We start from the raw sequence: 18,052 nt of genomic DNA, 5'->3' as shown, positions 1-18,052 counted from the left end.
TGAAAACAAAACTTATTCTGATTTCCAGACTGACCTTATGAAATCACTGTTACTCTGATGGTCACTACCGGGAGGCAAAGTCATATTTTGAAATAAATTGGGGGATTAAATGAGGAAATGAGAACCCATGTAGTAAGTGAGAATCCATGCCAGCAGTAACACCCAGAAGTTTTTCTACACATTCCACTGAGATAAATTTTAAAAGTCCAGAGCATTTTCCCAGGACCCCCTTCTTACTTACATTGCAGCATTGCTGATTAAAATTGTGATTAATTCTGGCCAGGACCACAATTAAGTGGTAATATTTTATCATACAAACATATAGTCTTTTGCTTAAAACCAATGTGTATGGGGATCTTTTACTATTAAACTATCTGGGCTCCTTTAGCCTGTTCCTCCAAGCCAGCTCTAAGCATCTGGCACATCTCTTTGAATGGACAAAGGAGTGAGGCCAAAGCTGTAGTCCCTTGTTGTCTGAGCTCTTGATCTGCCTTCCCTGACAGCCCTGCTTGCAGACAAACAGAGAGATTAGGGAGATGCCTGGGGGCTGGGAATGTGACAAGTGACAGTTTCCATCAGCATTTATCTCTACTTGGCAAAAATAAGAAAGGTCTGGAAACAGGCCTCTGGTGGAACGTGTTGGCAATCACAAAGCATCCTGAGTTGTGCTTTGGAATCCAGAAATATATGTGTATTATCCATCATAACCAGGTAACAAGCCTCATAGTGACTGTGAGAGTCACTAGAATTTGACCTTCATTGAAATAAGAGCAACCATTTATTGGCCAAGAGATTTATATGCATTGCCTTTAATCATTACAATAACCTCTGAGATAATCTATTTTATGCTTGAAGAAAACTGAGATTGAGGAAGATTTGATGATTTGTACAAGAGCACAAAGCCATAAATGTAAGGGGCCAGGGATCCAATTTGGGCTTTTCTGGCTCCAAAGCCCAGGCTCTGTCCACTGTGCCAATCTGCCCCTTGCTAGGTACAAGGTAAGACTGCTCTCTGCAAGACCGGGCTGCGTTTGTGAAACTGTCTTTCTAATTAACCTTTGTGCTCAAGTGTTTCTCAGAAAAGGCCACCCCCTCAGCAATTCTTAAGTGTTTGGCTAGTTGTTTGACCCAGACTGGTTAGTTTGTTTGTTTTCCTGTCATTTTTTCAAAAATCCAAATCTAGGCATAATGTGTACATTTGTCTCAGTGGATCCATTTCTCCTGGTTCTGAAGCTAGCTCATCTCAACCATCTCTTCACTTTGGAAAAGTCTCCCAAGCAAGCTTTGCTAACCATCAGCAAATAATCCCTTTGGCTACTACCGCTTAAGAAGTACCTGATTCTGAAGATATGTTCTGCTGATTTGTCACGTAGAAGAATGGAAGCATAGAAGATTGTTATTTATTTATTTAATTTATTTTTTGAGATGGAGTCTCGCTCTGTCACCCCGGCTGGAGTGCAGTGGCAGGATCTCGGCTCATTGCAATCTCCACCTCCCGGATTCAAGCGATTCTCCTGCCTCAGCCTCCCAAGCAGCTGGGACTACAGGCTTCCACCACCATGCCCGGCTAATTTTTGTATTTTTAGTAGAGACAAGATTTCACCATGTTGGCCGGGCTGGTCTCGAACTCCTGACCTCAGGTGATCCTCCCGCCTCTGCCTCCCAAAGTGCTCGGATTACAGGTGTGAGCCACTGTACCCAGCCGCCAAGTGGGGAAAATTAGAGCATAGTTAAAACATATTTCTTTGTGTTCTACTCCCACTTATTTTTTTTTTATTTATTTATTTTGAGACAGAGTCTTGCACTGCTGCCCAGGCTGGAGTGCACTGGTGCAATCTCACACTCACTGCAACCTCTGCCTTCTAGGTTCAAGCAATTCTTCTGCCTCAGCCTCCCAACTAGTTGGGACTACAGGCGCACACCATCACGCCTGGTGAATTTTTGTATTTTAAATAGAGGCGGGGTTTCGCCATGTTGGCCAGGCTGGTCTCGAACTCCTGACCTCAGGTAATCCTCCCACCTCCCAAAGTGCCACTGCACCCAGCCTGTACTCCCACTTCTGACTGCCATCACCCCAATTAGCTATATCAAGGTCCTCATGCCTGGGCAATAACATACCAAGGGGAGGTCCTAAGGCTTGAGACATGCAGCCAATATCTGGCCTAGAGTGAAAATCTACAATCAGGAAGGCAGGAGAATGGTGCCAAAGCTCAGAATCCTGACCAGTCAATCAGTTGGAGGGTAGTCAGGACCAGAATCCTGACCAATCAGCTGGTTAAACAGATACAGATGCAATGAGACTAGCCAAATCTAGTAAGGAGACATTAAACCAGATGTGGGCAAGTCAGGCAGGACAATGGTAGCCCAAGAAAATTTGAAGTAATTCCTTGTGTAACTGGGCTTGGCCCATTCTGCTGAGCCAAGGTGGAATGAAAGGATTCAACCATGTTGGAAAATCTTAGAGGTAACATTGTTTACAACTTTTGCACTGAGAATATAGGTGATTAGAAGTTACATCTGGGCTGGGCACAGTGGCTCATGCTTGTAATCCCAGCACTTTGTGATGCCAAGGCAGGTGGATCACTCGAGCCCAGGAATTCCAGACCAGCCGGGGCAATGTGGCAAAACCCCGTCTCTACAAAAAATACAAAAATTAGCTGAACATGGTGGTGCACACCTGTGATTCCAGCTACTCAGAAAGCCAAGGCAGGAGGATTGCTTGAGCCCAGGAGTGCAAGACCAGCCTGGGCAACATGGTAAGACCCCATCTCTACAAAAAAAAATAAATACATATATATATGTGTCCGTCGAAGATCGGACAGGAACACTGACAATTTTGGCAGATGCCAGAATGGATAAATGACAACATTTATTATATATATATATATATATATATATATACATATATATATGTATATATAAAAAATAATTTTTTAAAAAGAAGTTAGGCCGGGTGTGATGGCTCAAGCCTGTAATCCCAGCACTTTGGGAGGCCGAGGTGGGTGGATTACTTGAGGTCAGGAGTTCAAGACCAGCCTGGCCAACATGGTGAAACCCTGTCTCTACTAAAAATACAAAAATTAGCCGGGCGTGGTGGTACATGCCTGTAGTCCCAGCTACTCTACTCAGGAGGCAGAGGCAGGAGAATCACTTGTACCCGGGAGGCAGAGGCAGGAGAATCACTTGTACCCGGGAGGCGGAGGTTGCAGTGAGCCAAGATTGTGCCACTGCACTGCACTCCAGCCTGGGTGACAGAAGCCAGACTCGGTCTCAAAAAAAAAAGTTATGTCTGAAAGGTATTAATTTAAGACATAAATACCTAAAGGTATATACCAAACAGCTACAGTTGAAAATCAATTCTGACTGTATTTCAAAAAGCAATAAACAGCACACTTGCATGGTAAGAATTTTTCGACAACACTAAAGAGACCACTTCCTTCATCATCATCAGGAGCTCTAACCATTCTGGCTCAGTATCTTTAAACCCACAGCACATGCCAAGCATATATACAGCAAATGTCCTTTCCCATTCCCTCTTTTGGACTTTACCTGAGAAACCCTCAGTCTTCCTACTTCTCAACCTGTCTGAACACTTCCATGTGCCAGCCCTGTTTAATACCTGACTCTGACAGGCTCCTTCTGATAGCTGTTCTGCAGTTCTGCCCCTGATGGCCTGATAGGTACCTTTGTATACCAGTGCTCTTCTGTATTGCAGCTGCTCCCTTCTCTGAGTTGTCCCTCCCTTAACTGATTTGTTCCAGGCTTCCAGGGAAATCAGATAGAGCACCCTTTCCTTTACTCTGAACCATGCAGTGATTACTCCAATAGTGAGAAATAGATAAAAATCTCTCCTTTCCAATTATCTTTTATTTTTTTGGATTTTTCCCTTTTTTTTTTCTCTTCCCAGAAAAATCTCAGGCACACTCCAATTATCTTCAATCCCATCTATAATGATCCATTCCTTTATTTTAAATGTGGGGGCTGCCTTTTTTTAAATTTAAGCATTTCTTTTATTATTTATTTATTTATTTATTATTTATTATTTATTGAGACAGAGTCTCACTCTGTCGCCCAGGCTGGAGAGCAATGGCGCGATCTTGGCTCACTGAAACCTCTGCCTCTCAGGTTCAAGCGATTCTCCTGCCTCAGCCTCCCAAGTAGCTGGGACTACAGGTGCGTGCCACCATGCCTGGCTAATTTTGTATTTTTAGTAGAGACAGGGTTTCGCCATGTGGGCCAGTCTGGTCTCGAACTCCTGACCTCAGGTAATCCACCCGCGTCCGCCTCCCAAAGTGCTGGGATTACAGGTGTGAGCCACTGCGCCCAGCTAAAATTTAAACACTTCTACAAGGCAGAACATTTTAGTATGAATGAATATATCTCAATTTTTAACCCTGGGTCCAAAGAGACCAAGATAATGCCTGGGGAAGAGAAAGCAATAAAAAAAAAGGAGAGAGAGACAAAAAGGAAACTAGAAGCACCAGACAACATCACTGCTTTCCAATTCTGCTATTAATATGAACAGCATTGAAGTTTTTCAAACAATATCCTATCTTAGCTACATCTTTAGAACGAGTAAGTCAAATAGTTTACAGGCTTATTATTGTCTTACACCCAAAATCAGGAACCCAAAATATAGACCCATTAATATTTGTGTAGTCGAATAATATTTTGAGCTATTAACCTAGAGTTCCTCTCCTTCCTCCCATCCCTTCTTCCCCTACCCTACCCAGTATTTCTTAGTTCCACTCGCCCTTCCCTGAGCCCTAGCAGCTAGGACATTCCATCTTCACTGTCTCAAGGTAGAACCTAAGGAGCCTGCTAGGTCCTTCAGTTCTCCCCACTCAGCTGGATATGACAGAGTGTAAATGGCTGCATGATGTTTCCCCATGCTCAGAGGGCCTTGCATTTTCTATAGGTCACTATGTCACTCAAAAAATACTACAAATGTAGCTGAGAGAAGGCTAGCAGGCCTGAAGAAGCCTTGAGCTTGGGACAAGGAAGACAAAACAGTGATCCATTGATCCACCATCAAAGATCGGACAGGAACACTGACAATTTTGGCAGATGCCAGAATGGATAAATGATGACAACATAAAACAGATGCTCCCAGTTCCTCACCTCCATTCTGACTCCTTGGCACTGGTGAACATCCCAGAACTCAGACCCGGAGCTTAATTTTCAACTACCTGGCAGAATAGAGAAAAAAAGGATGTTTCTTATACAATTGAATGTGTAGCCTGAAATGTACACCCACTATGTTGGTTAATAGAACAAGGTGCAATGTGACTAAATAGAAACACATGTTTAAGAAACAAGAAGACAAGGCACAAGCTGGACATAGAAGTACACTGAGAGCCTCTGCCTTACACCAGGTGAACCACAGGGTCCATGTACTGAGATAACATGTGTAAGGGTCCTATCCCTAGGATTCCAGTGCTAGGAACTCCTGCAGAAGCAGCACCTCCCACCTCACGCTCCAGAGGCTTTGCCCAGTGTGAGCTGATGAATGAAGTTGGCTGGGAACGTATTTCAGTTAGCAAGAATTATAATACATTTATTTCAGACCCCAACTTATGAAAATTCTTTTGCAAGAACACTAAAGCTCAAACACTGTAAAGTAAAGAAAGGGGTCAGGGTTGGAAGAAGAATATAAAATAATATAAAACACAAAAATCAGATAATTGTGAAAATACAGAAGTATAAAAAAGAGATAATACATGAGATCATGGAAGTGGTCTGTAGGCCACATCCACCCTCTCCCAGTCCCCCGGGACACTCCTGCTACTTCAATAGCTGTAGTTTCCTCTGGGTTGACGTGATATATCAAAGTTCAATTACTTACATATTGGTTGATAGCAGTATGCCAGATGTCCCCATTTGGTCAAACGGCCAAAAAGTTTATGTAGTCATGGATGCTGATTTGGGGTTTGGAAAAACAATTATAAAAGGCTGTAGGCTGGGCGCGGTGGCTCATGCCTGTAATCCCAGCACTTTGAAAGGCTGAGGCGGGCAAATCGCCTGAGGTCAGGAGTTCCGAGACCAGCCTGGCCAACATGGTGAAACCCTGTCTCTACTAAAAATACAAAAATTAGCCGGGCATGGTGGCAGGCGCCTGTAATCCTAGCTACTTGGGAGGCTGAGGCAGGAGAATTGCTTGAACCCAGTAGGCGGAGGCTGCAGTGAGCCAAGATCCTGCCATTGCACTCCAGCCTGGGCAACAAGAGCGCAACTCTGTCTCAAAAAAAAAAAAAAAAAAAAAGGCTGTAGCTAAAAATGACTTTTAGCTCAGTTTGTTACAGTAGGTAGTCAGGCAGACATGAGCAGGGCAGGAGGCAGCACCCTCCCCACCCCCTACCATGAACATCAGGCGATCATCGGGTGATGGTCAGGTGGTTAACTGTCTTGCTAAAATAATAATTGGTTGCAGCGAGCACAAGGGATAGGCAGTTTCCCAACAGATGGAAAAAACCTGAAACTGGTGATCAGCAGCTTCCCAGTAGTATCTCAGGAACTGGTTGAGTGGGCTCACAATGTACACTAAGAGGCAAAATGGGGCAGTTTAACTGGTATATGACCTCCTAGGGACATTCGGCAGGTAAGGGAAGAACTCCTGGAGTGAGCATGCGTACAACTCCAGTAAACACTGCGTATGCTCCCTTTCCAAGGGCTAGCAGGCCACTGCGCATGCGGACAGCACACCCCCAAGGGAAGAATCGGGGCAGAAGGGAGGCAAGACCCCGGAAGTATACTTACATAGAAAACCCTAAGTCAAAAGGTCAAAGCGGGCACTTGTCCTTCAACTCGCCTGCTTGGCCCTCTTCCAAGTGTACTTTCCTTCTTTTTTTCCCTGCTCTAAAGCTTTTTAATAAACTTTCAGTCCTGCTCTAAAACTTGCCTCGGCTGGGCGCGGTGGCTGACGCATGTAATCCCAGCACTTTGGGAGGCCGAGGTGGGCGAATCATTTGAGGTGAGGAGTTCGAGACCAGCCTGGCCAACATGGTGAAACCCCGTCTGTACTAAAAATACAAAAATTACCCTGGCGTGGTGGCAGGTGCCTGTAATCCCAGCTACTTGGGAGGCCGAGGCAGGAGAATCTCTTGAACCCAGGAGGGGGAGGTTGCAGTGAGCCAAGATCGGGCCACTGCACTCCAGCCTGGGCAACAGAGCAAGATTCCGTCTCAAAAATAAATAAATAAATAAACAAGTAAATAAATAATACTTGCCTCAGTCTCTCCTTCTGCCTTATGCCCCTCAGTTCAATTCTTTCTTCTGAGGAGACAAGACTTGAGGTTGCTGCAGATTTGTACAGATTTGCCACTGGTAACAAATTTCCTCATATTACAGATGAGAAAAAATCAGACCCTGTGAGAGTAAAAGAGTTGCCAGAGGTCACATGTCTAATTAGTGGCAGAGCTGAGTCTGGAATCCAGGTTTCCTAATTTCCTGTCCCATACTTATTCCATTCCTTCATTCCCACATGCTGCTATTAGCTACACATCTTGAAACACACCCGCTTTCCCTGATCTCTATCAAGAAGACTAACGTTTTTTCCTTCTGTCTATGAAGGACACTGCTAAGGAGAGCTAGGACCAGCAAGGCCCAAAGCACCTACCTACAATAAGAAAGAGAAAGTTACTATAATCCAAATATTCTGTCTCTCCATACCTAGAGCTCTGCCTGGTGGAGTTCTGAAAAAGGCCTCCATGCAATAACAATAAGTAATTTTTTAAAATTAATTCTTTTGTCACTTGAGTACACTGATGGCTGGGGTGACAGCAAGCCTTAGTTGGGGAAAGGGTAAACCATCATTGCATCACCATGTCTTAGTGAGCTCTGGGGAACACAGTTAAAACAGAAAGTAAACAGAAGAAATCTGAGCAGGCAAAATAAGTTTTTGCTCAATGTTATTGCCAGTTAAACAGAATTGCTGTTCGGTTATTTCTTTGATAGAAGGAAACAATATTTATGTCCACTTAGGAAAAGAGATCTTCTAAGATAAAGTTAAAATATTCTAAAAAATAAGTATCAGAAAATTCTTTGTCTTTGGGGAAAAGCCAAACTTAAGGAAGTCTCATTTCATTAGACTACCTTTGCAATAAAGCAGGACTGTTAAAAACGGATGGCATAGCCATTTTAAGGGGGCTGATAAAATTGTTCCTCTCAGCACCATAAGGCAGGGTGAGAAAAAAAATTGTTCCTCATGTTTCATGGACCAAAAAAAAGCATCTTTTGAAAATAGAAGTGCTCTAATTCTTGATGCTGGTGCCTGCTAATATTTGTGAAAGAAATTTCTTTAAAAGGACACCTCTATTTAATTTGAAAATGAGTTATTGGATGTTGTTGTGTTATATCATTTTATAGAAAGTCTTCTGGTATAATGGCATCCCTTATCAGGAAGCAAGGTCTGGTGAGAGACAGTATAGTGAATGGAAGAAGTTAGCATGTAATTCAATCCTTTCTTATGGGTTTATCCAAAGCTAGATCTTCAACAGTATGTCTACACAGACCATTTCTGGAAATGTTCCCTCATATTTACAATTATGGCAGGCAGTCTCATCTTTTTTTTTTTTTTTTTTTTTGAGATGCAGCCTTGCTCTGTCACCCAGGCTGGAGTGCAGTGGCACAATCTCAGCTCACTGCAACCTCTGCCTCCCAGGTTCAAGCAATTCTCTTGCCTCAGCCTCCCGAGTAGCTGGGACTACAGGCACCCACCACCATGCCCGGCTAATTTTTTGTATTTTTAGTAGAGACGGGGTTTCACCGTGTTACCCAGAACAGGGTCTCGATCTCCTGACCCCATGATCTGCCCACCTCAGCCTCCCAAAGTGCTAGGATTACAGGCATGAGCCACTGTGCCAGGCCAGTCTCATCTTCTTTAATTCATCCTACATCGCATTGACTAATTAATCTTCCTTTTCCTTAAAAAAAAGGTGGGGGGTGGCTGATATGATGTTACTCTCCTGATAAAATATCCTTTAATGTTTTCATACATTAAAATTTATTCATACAGAATAAATTCTACTCTCATGAGCATGCCATTAGGGGTCCTCCCTGATCAGGTACAAACTTTGGCACAAGCGGCATGCAATTATTGTTTTACTTTACATTTTTTGCTACTGTACCAGATGAAGTCTTTATCCTATTCTCTTAACAATTTTCAAGTTTTCATTTCCTCTTTTGTTAATTTACGTTCATAATTTCTGCCGTTTTCTAATGGAAGCTTATTATGATTTTCAGTCTGTGAATAGGACCTCTTTATTTATTGAGGTTTGTAATCTTGTGTCAGTCATATTTATGACAACACTTTCAGAGTTTGTTGTGATATTAACTTACGGGTGATGTTAGAAAGTCAAAAAGTTTATAGCTTAATTGATAGGTCAGAGTTTGTCTTGCATATAATTTATGTCTAGAATCTGTTTTTGGAAGCTTTCCCTCTCATCCTTTGTTCTTCCCATTTTCTACCAGATTCCTATGAAACTACCTAGAGTTTTCCAGTCTCAGGTATTTAATACTCTGACATTGGCTGTCTTCAGACTTTAGACCCTTCATGCCTTTACCAATCTGCTAAATAATTCAGAGTTTATTAGGTTAATAGCAAAGGAGCTTACCTTTTCCCCTCTGGATGGCAGAGTTTCCTTTCTGCCTAAAGTGCTTTAGCTGGGCCTGGGCCCTAAGATTTTTGAAACCTGGGTGATAGAAGTGAGGAAGTTGTCATTTAAGAGTTACAGATTCTGGCCGGGTGCAGCGGCTCAATGCCTGTAATCCTAGCACTTTGGGAGGTCAAGGCAGGTGGATCACTTGAGGTCAGGAGTTCAAGACCAGACTGGCCCACGTGGTGAAACCTCATCTCTACTAAAAATACAAAAAATTAGCCAGGTGTAGCAGTGCATGCCTGTAATCCCAGCTACTCAGGAGACTGAGGCAGGAGGATCACTTGAAATTTCAGGTGAAAGGCATGGCTCAGAGCTGGGGGTGTCCACTCCTCCCTGCTCAGCTTGGCACCTGGATAGTGGAGCCAGAGGGAATCAGAAGACCATGCTCTTGGCAAGGCCACCACCAATATCAGGAGGGTATAGCATCATTACCAAGGCAACAATGAGATTCCTTCAAGCTACTTGGAGGACAGGCAGGGCATATGGGTGAACACAGTGTTGCTAGACTAGCAGGAAAGGAACATGGTTGGCTTGGATGATTACTGTAGTGGACACACTGTAAGCAGATATAAGCTATCCTTTGGGGGACGACAGGAATATTTGGGAAATATTTGACTAGCAATCAATTAAGTGGGGGCTCAAGTTATATTTGGAGCATTAGAAAGTTAATATGACCTCATTTATATCTAGTGAAAAGCCTGGTCATACCAGCTGCACGCATTTAAAAATATACATACAGGCTGGGTGCGGTGGCTCATGCCTATAATCCCAGCACTTTGGGAGGTTGAGGCTCGTGGATCACCTGAAGTCGGGAGTTCAAGACCAGCATGACCAACATGGTGAAACCCTGTCTCTACTAAAAATACAAAATTAGCTGGGCATGGTGGCACATGCCTGTAATCCCAGCTACTTGGGAGGCTGAGGCAGGAGAATCGCTTGAGCCCAGGAGGCAGAGGTTGCAATGAGTCAAGATCATGCCATTGCACTCCAGCCTGGGCAACAAGAGTGAAACTCCATCTCAATAAATAAAAAAATAAAGAAACAAACAAGGACAGTGTTCCTACCTTTGTTATGAATGTATGTCAAACCATGTAGGAAGGAAATGCCCTACTGAGGAAGTGTTTTAAAGCAGGTTGAGCCTTGCGATGTCCCTTCCATCAAAATCAGCACAATGACCGAGGATGAGCCCTTGATAGGACTATATGAGAATAATGATATCAGTACAGGTCATGGAATGAAACAAATACCTAGAAGTGCCCTCATTCAATTATATGGACTGAGTGGCAATTATGTGCAAGGCCCTGTGCTAGATGCTGAAGGAGCTATCAAAGTGCTTCCAGTCAAATTGATTTAAGGAAGGCCATAGCTCTGATTATTGCTAGGGACTTAAGCCCACCCTTTAAATATGTTATGGCATCTGCTATATTTAGATGATTTTTAGATGGGGTCTTGCTAAGTTGCCCAGGCTGGTCTCGAACTCCTGGGCTCAAGCAATCCTCCCACCTCAGCCTGTCAAGTAGCTGGGACTAGAGGCATGCACCAACGTGCCTGGCTCTAGATAATTATTGTTTTATATTGTTTGACTTTTCTAGTAATCTACACCTGCTCATATTCCTGGCTTACTCTCTATTTTCCAGTTTGTCTAGCTCTTTCATGACTTTGGATCAGTAGGTACATCATTCTTTCTGCCTGGAATATTCTTCTACATTCCACCTCCACTCCCCTTTTCAGTTATCTTCTATTCGTCTTTCAAGTCCCGGCTTAGGCCTCTGCTGTGGTTTGAATGTGCTCCCCAGATTTCATATATTGGAAATTTATTCCCCAAATTCATGTTGGTTGGAGGTAGGGCTTTGGGAGGTCATTAAGATTAGATAAGGTTATCAGGGTGGGGGCTCGTGATGGGACTGTTCAGGCTTTATAAAATGAGGAAGAGAAATATCTGAGCTGACATGCATGCTCTTTCTTTTCATCATGTGATGTTTTCTGCCATGTTATGATCCAGCAAGAAGGCCTTCGCCAAATGCTGGTATTATGCTCTTGGACTTCCCAGCCTCCAGAGCCATGAGCTAAATAAATTTCTTTTCTTTTTCTTTTTTCTTCATATTTTTAAAATTTCATTTTCTTTTTTTATTCTAATTTTTTTCTTTATAAATTACTCAATCTGTGGCATTCAGTCATAGCAAAATAAAACAGATGAAGACAGTATCTCTTTTTCTGGGATGGCTTCTGCAACTAAATGTTCCCATCCTCACCCCCAACTGATGGGTTGGTCATCCCTCTAAATACCATAATAGCACCCTTCAAGGCCCTTCTTAGGGCTTCTTTCACACTTTACAACAGCATATTTTCTACATTTTCCACCATATTGTAAGTCCTATAAGGGTCAGTCTATTATTTTCCCTGAAAGAGTACAGTCAACACTCAGTATCCATGGATTCTGCATCTATAGAGTTAAACAGCCACAGATAAAAAATGCGGTAGGCCTACAATGCTTGCATCTGTACTGAACATGTACGGGCCTTTTTTTGTCATTATTCCCTATATAATACAGTATAACAAGTATTTACATAGCATTTACATTGTGTTTTATAATACAGGTATTATATTAATAAGTAATCTAGAGATGATTGAAAGTATACAGGAGGATATGCATGGGTTATATGCAAATACTGTGCTATTCTATATAAGGGACTTGAGCATTCACAAATTTTGGCATCTGTAGGGGGTCCTAGAACCAATCACCCACAGCTACTGAGGGATGACTGTACTTGGCTGATACATAGTAGACATTCAATACATATGTCTTCACTGGAGTTGACCTTTTGTCAATTACTCTAATAACTCATCACTCTTGAGAGAAGGATCATTTCATGTCCCTCATTTTACAAGTAGGAAAATTTTGCCTGACAATTATTTATAAGAGCTGAAACATGCTACTGAGCATAAAATTCTATTTGCATCTTTTTTCTCCCTAAGAATTCTATGTTTTCACCTGCGACTTAGACTACTAGGTCATCAATCAGAAAACTCCAAGGAAGTTTCACTTACCTTAAAACTCATTTAGCTCTAATGGGGTTCTCACAGTTTTCATGACCTTTAAAGGAGATCAGAATTTGTAGGCACCAAAGAATCTCATGGGTTCCTGGATTCTTCTAAAGAAGATTTCAAACAAAGCACATTAAAGAGTGTGTTAAATTGGCCCGGCGCGGTGGCTCACGCCTATAATCCCAGCACTTTAGGAGGCGGAGGTGGGCGGATCACCTGAGGTCAGGAGTTCGTGACCAGCCTGGCCAACCTGGTGAAACCCTGTCTCTACTAAAAATACAAAAATTAGCCGGGTGTGGTGGCAGGCGCCTGTAATCCCAGCTACTTGGGAGGCTGAGGCAGGAGAATCTCTTGAACCCGGGAGGCGGAGGTTGCAGTGGGCTGAGATCACGCCATTGCACTCCAGTCTGGGGGACAAGAGCGAGACTTTGTCTCAAAAAAAGAAAAAAAAAAAGAGTTGTTAAATTTTAGTTTTTAAAACTCCATGGATTGCTCCACTGGTATTAAGAAGGCCAGTACTATTAAGTAGGGGAGAGCACAAAGTTGCAACAAGGACTGCACATGATCTAGAATTCAGGTCTGTGGCCTTTCCAAGAAGTTGCACTAACGTGGAGAAGCCAAAAAGGGTTTATGAACAGCTTCAGAGAAGAGAACATGGGTAATTACAGGCCCTTTGAGGACTGAGAGGTTGAGTCCCTTTTCCTCATCTCTGTTTGGATTGGCCAACAGTTCTGAGATGAACAAGGTTGAGTAACTAACATATCAGAGGAATAGAAAGAAATGCAAATAAGTAAGGTGTTTTAGATGCTGAATCTCACCAATTCTACTTTGTAAGACTTATAGATAAAAAGAAAGCAAGGGGAAAAAACTTTTGAAAAATAGGAAGTCTTTTGTTGCATAATATGTTTGCTGTCAGCTATGGCAAGTGACAGTCATGGGAGGTACCACAAGAGCTTTCATACACATCAGCTCATTTTGTCTTAAATAATCTTTACCACAACAAAGTGAGGCAAGCATTGTTATTATTCCCATGTAACTGATGGTGAATCTGAGGCTCAAAGCTCACAGTCAGTCTTCCACAGGACTGAAAACTGAACCTAGCTCTGTCTGCCATCTGCATGTGATTTGTATGACACCTGTAGACAGTGATTTTATTCAAATATGTTAATTGTCTAAATTGATACAGTCCAGAAAGGAGAGGGCTGCTTGAAGAGAAATCTCTAAAAGCAGGTAGGTGTGGTCAACATTAAATTATATTTTCCCTTTTATTTTACTTATTTTATTTTATTATTTCTTTTTGAGGCAGAATCTTGCTCTGTTGCCCAGGCTGGGGTGCAGTGGTGCAATCTCAGCTCACTGCAACCTCCATCTCCCAGGTTCAAGTAATTATCCTGCCTCAGCCTCCTGAGTAGCTGGAGTTACAGGTGCCCACCACCACAACTAGCTAATTTTTGTATTTTTAGTAGAGATGGGGTTTCACCATGTTGACCAGGCTGGTCTTGAACACCTGACCTCAAGTGATCACCCCTCCTTGGCCACCCAAAGTGCTGAGATTACAGGCGTGAGCCACAACGCCTGGCCTATTTTACTTATTTTTAAAAGCTATTTTTAATTCTACAAGTAACATATAAATATGTGCTCATCATATAAAGTTCAGATATAGAACTTAAGGTCTACCTTTATTTCCCCCTCACCATCCAGAATTAACTAGGTGGATAGTTTGGAACATATCCATTCAAACACATCCTTTTATCAACAACTTGCATATATGTAGGTAAACATATAAAAATATATGCATATATGTATATATACACACAGTGTGGGAATGTTTGTGTTTTTAATGTAAAAATAAGATCAAACCATGGGTTATTCTGTAACTTGACATTTTCCTCTAATAAATAATATGTCTTTGAGTTATTTCTGTGCCAGTACATTCTTTTTAGCTGTTTTTTTTTGTTTGTTTTTGTTTTCGTTTTTTTGATACGGAGTTTTGCTCTTGTTGCCCAGGCTGGAGTGCAATGGCGTGATCTCGACTCACTGCAGCCCCTGCCTCCCAGGTTCAAGCGATTCTCCTGCCTCAGCCTCCTGAGTAACTAGGATTATAGGCACCCGCCACCACACCCGGCTAATTTTTTTGTATTTTTAGTAGAGACAGGGTTTCACCATGTTGGCCAGGCTGGTCTGGAACTCCTGACCTCAGGTGATCCAACCGCCTCAGCCTCCCAAAGCGCTGAGATTGCAGGCATGAGCCACCGTGCCCAGCTTAGCTCTTCTTTCCATAGTGTTCCATAGTCATGATGTACAATAGGCTATTTAACCATTCTGCTATTTTCATTCTTAGACCAAGATATTTTCTACTATAGAATAGTTTTCTGTTTTTAGTTTTTCTGGTTTTGGTTTTTTGTTCTTGCTTAGTTTTCAAAACAGAGATAATACACTTTGGATTATCTTGTCTAATACCTGTATCTATGTCAGTAAGGGTTTAGGAAAGATAATCTCTCTCCCATTGGCTTCCCAAAAATATTTTTTGAAACATCTATGACTTATCTGAGAAATTAAAGAGAAGAATATCTGTAGCAAAGTATTACAATAATATATGTATCAGGCCAGGTGTAGTAGCTCACACCTATAATCCCAGCACTTAAGAAGGCTAAAGCGGGTGGATCACTTGAGGTCAGGAGTTTGAGAACAGCCTGGCCAACATGGTGAAACCTCATCTCTACTTAAAAGAAAAAAAAGCCTAGTGTGGTGGAAGGCACCTGTACTCCCAGCTACTTGGGAGGCTGAGGCATGAGAATCACCTGAACCCAGGAGGCAGAGGTTGCAGTGAGGCAAGATTGCACCACTGCACTCCAGCCTGGGTGACAGCGAGACTCTGCCTCAAAAAATACATATATTTATTAATTTATATTTCATCTAAAATTCTAAAGATGAAAATAAGTAATTCCCTCTACTGAATAATGCTTTATCCCCTTGCTTACATATGAAGAACAAATATCAGTAACTAACTTTCATCTGATTGAGACTATGAGTCACATAGCTAATCTGCTGGAAAGCTCAGAATCTGTGGCCCATCTCTATTTTACAAATATATAGGGCTTTGCCCTGTATGTTTTATTCCTGATTTCTTATTTTTCTAACCTCAATTTTCCATTTTCTCCAATTTTCTCACATGTATTTGTTGTTTTGCATGGTTTTTTTCTTTTTTTATGGTTTTTTTTTTTTAGGAGGATTCTCACTCTGTCACCCGGGCTGGAGTCAGTGGTGCAATCTCAGCTCACTGCAAGCTCCGCCTCCCGGATTCATGCCATTCTCCTGTCTCAGCCTCCCAAGTAGCTGGGATTACAGGCATCTGCCACCATGCTCAGCTAATTTTTGTATTTTTAGTAGAGATAGGGTTTTGCCATGTTGGCTGGAACTCCTGAGCTCAGGTGATCCACCTGTCTCGGCCTCCCAAAGTGTTGGGATTACAGGCGTGAGCCACCACACCTGGCCATTTCTGTTGTTTTAAACCATGCAGTGCAGCCCTAGGAAATGAATACACTGTCCCTCTATATCTTCTAAAAGTTTATAATTAATATCTGTCTCTCTCTCTCTCCTTCTTTTTTTTTTTTTTTTTTTTTTTTGAGATGAGCTATCACTCTCACCCAGGCTGTGGCATGATCTTGGCTCACTGCAACCTTCGCCTCCCGGGTTCAAGCAATCCTCCCACGTCAGCCTCCTGAGTACCTGGGACTATAGGCACACCACCATGCCTGGGAAATTTTTGTTTTTGTTTTTTGTTTTGTTTTTGGTAGAGACAAGGTTTTGTCATGTTGCCCAGACTGGTCACGAACTTCTAGGCTCCAGTGATCCTCCTGCCTCAGCCTCCCAAAGTGCTGGGATTACAGGCATGATCCACCTGGCCCAGAGGTTTATAATTTCTAACCTGAGAAGTACAGTCATATGAGTGATCAAAGTTTGTAATTGTTAACCTGAGAAGCAGAGTAATATGAATAATCAAATGAAGGACTATTTGTGAGTTCTTACAGATGATTAAGAATTAGTATGAATCTGATGTTGTAAACTTTAGAAGTGAAGAAGTCACAAATGCAGGGCCATTGTTACTAATTTCTCATATTTAAAATACATGTTGCTGAATCTTGAAGATAAAATTTCTGAAGAATTTTGCTTTTCTGCCATGCCATTTACATTTATTAATGGTATTATCCTAATGGCTATCTAGTATGGTTCAAATAACCCAATGGGAGACCCACAAAAAGAATTTGGGAGCTTGTGAGTCTAGAATCATATATATGTATATATAATTATTATATATATATGTGTGTGTATATATATATGTGTATATGTATATATATATATATATATATATTTTTTTTTTTTTTTTTTTTTTTTTTTTTTTGAGATGGAGTTTCGCTCTTGTTGCCCAGGCTGGAGTGCAGTAGCATGATCTCGGCTCACTGCAACCTCTGCCTCCCGGGTTCATGCGATTCTCCTGCCTCAGTCTCCCGAGCAGCTGGGATTATAAGCACACACCACCGCGACCAGCTAATTTTGTATTTTTAGTAGAGATGGGGTTTCACCACGTTGGGCAGGCTGGTCTCGAACTCCTGACCTTGTGATCCACCCACCTTGGCCTCCCAAAGTGCTGGGATTACAGGCGTGAGCCACCATACCCGGCCTAGAATCATATTTTATTCAAGCTGAAACTTTAAATGAGTTGCTGACTTATGATGTAAGTATAAACATACTTTTTTAAGCAGCAGTTGCAAAAACAGTAAATCAATTCTGCTGTTCAGTCTTTTAAATGCTCAGCAAATTACTGACAGTTACATTAGTGGAAATAAATCCTTATTGGAACAAAGCTTCTCTTTTCTTTCCTTTTTAACTTATATATGACAATACACATATGCAAGGTGCTGCCTCTAAGTCTTGCTCAGCACCATACTATGATTATCAATTACTTTTTATTGAAGGCTCATATGAGTCTGTGAACAAATATGTACTTTCAACTTACCTGTGGAGGTAGGAAAAAATCCTAGAGCACAGAAGTCATTAAATACGTCTACAATGGGTGCATAATGTGGGCCTCACAGCAGCCAATAGCTATGGCCCAACTCACTTTTCTATAATGAAAGGGCAGGAAGATGGCCAAATCTGTCTGATATAAACAAGCTGATGAGGATTTTGTGGCTGCCTCCACAGAGTATGCATCAATGTTGTATTGATTTATACTTTCTTTCATTTGAATATATACCTTCACCACCACTGACCTTTATTTCCAAAAGGAATAGAAAACATTTTTATAGGGTTTTGGTAAGTATGGTTTTGTGGATAGGCCTCTTATAAAT

The 18,052-nt window shown here is 41.9% G+C and overlaps 1 long non-coding RNA gene across 4 annotated transcripts in view; it reads right to left on the bottom strand.

Moving 5' to 3' along the window:
* Window positions 1-12,949, bottom strand: part of LOC129526638 (uncharacterized) — a 422,067-nt gene extending 409,118 nt beyond the window's left edge. The window contains exons 1-4 of one of the 4 annotated variants that reach the window (XR_010130752.1): window positions 12,705-12,949; window positions 9,612-9,689; window positions 7,223-7,365; window positions 5,122-5,185 (exon numbers count right to left, since the gene is read on the bottom strand). This is a non-coding gene — a long non-coding RNA (uncharacterized lncRNA). The remainder of the gene's footprint in view (window positions 1-5,121; window positions 5,186-7,222; window positions 7,366-9,611; window positions 9,690-12,704) is intronic. The other 3 variants (XR_010130751.1, XR_010130750.1, XR_010130749.1) reach the window with 3 other exon arrangements.
* Window positions 12,950-18,052: the final 5,103 nt, after the last annotated feature.

This window comes from Gorilla gorilla, chromosome 15, assembly GCF_029281585.2.
Source record: "Gorilla gorilla gorilla isolate KB3781 chromosome 15, NHGRI_mGorGor1-v2.1_pri, whole genome shotgun sequence".
NCBI classification, from domain to species: domain Eukaryota; kingdom Metazoa; phylum Chordata; class Mammalia; order Primates; family Hominidae; genus Gorilla; species Gorilla gorilla.
Note: the sequence above shows the minus strand (reverse complement) of the source record. Positions and strands in the feature narration are given on the sequence as shown.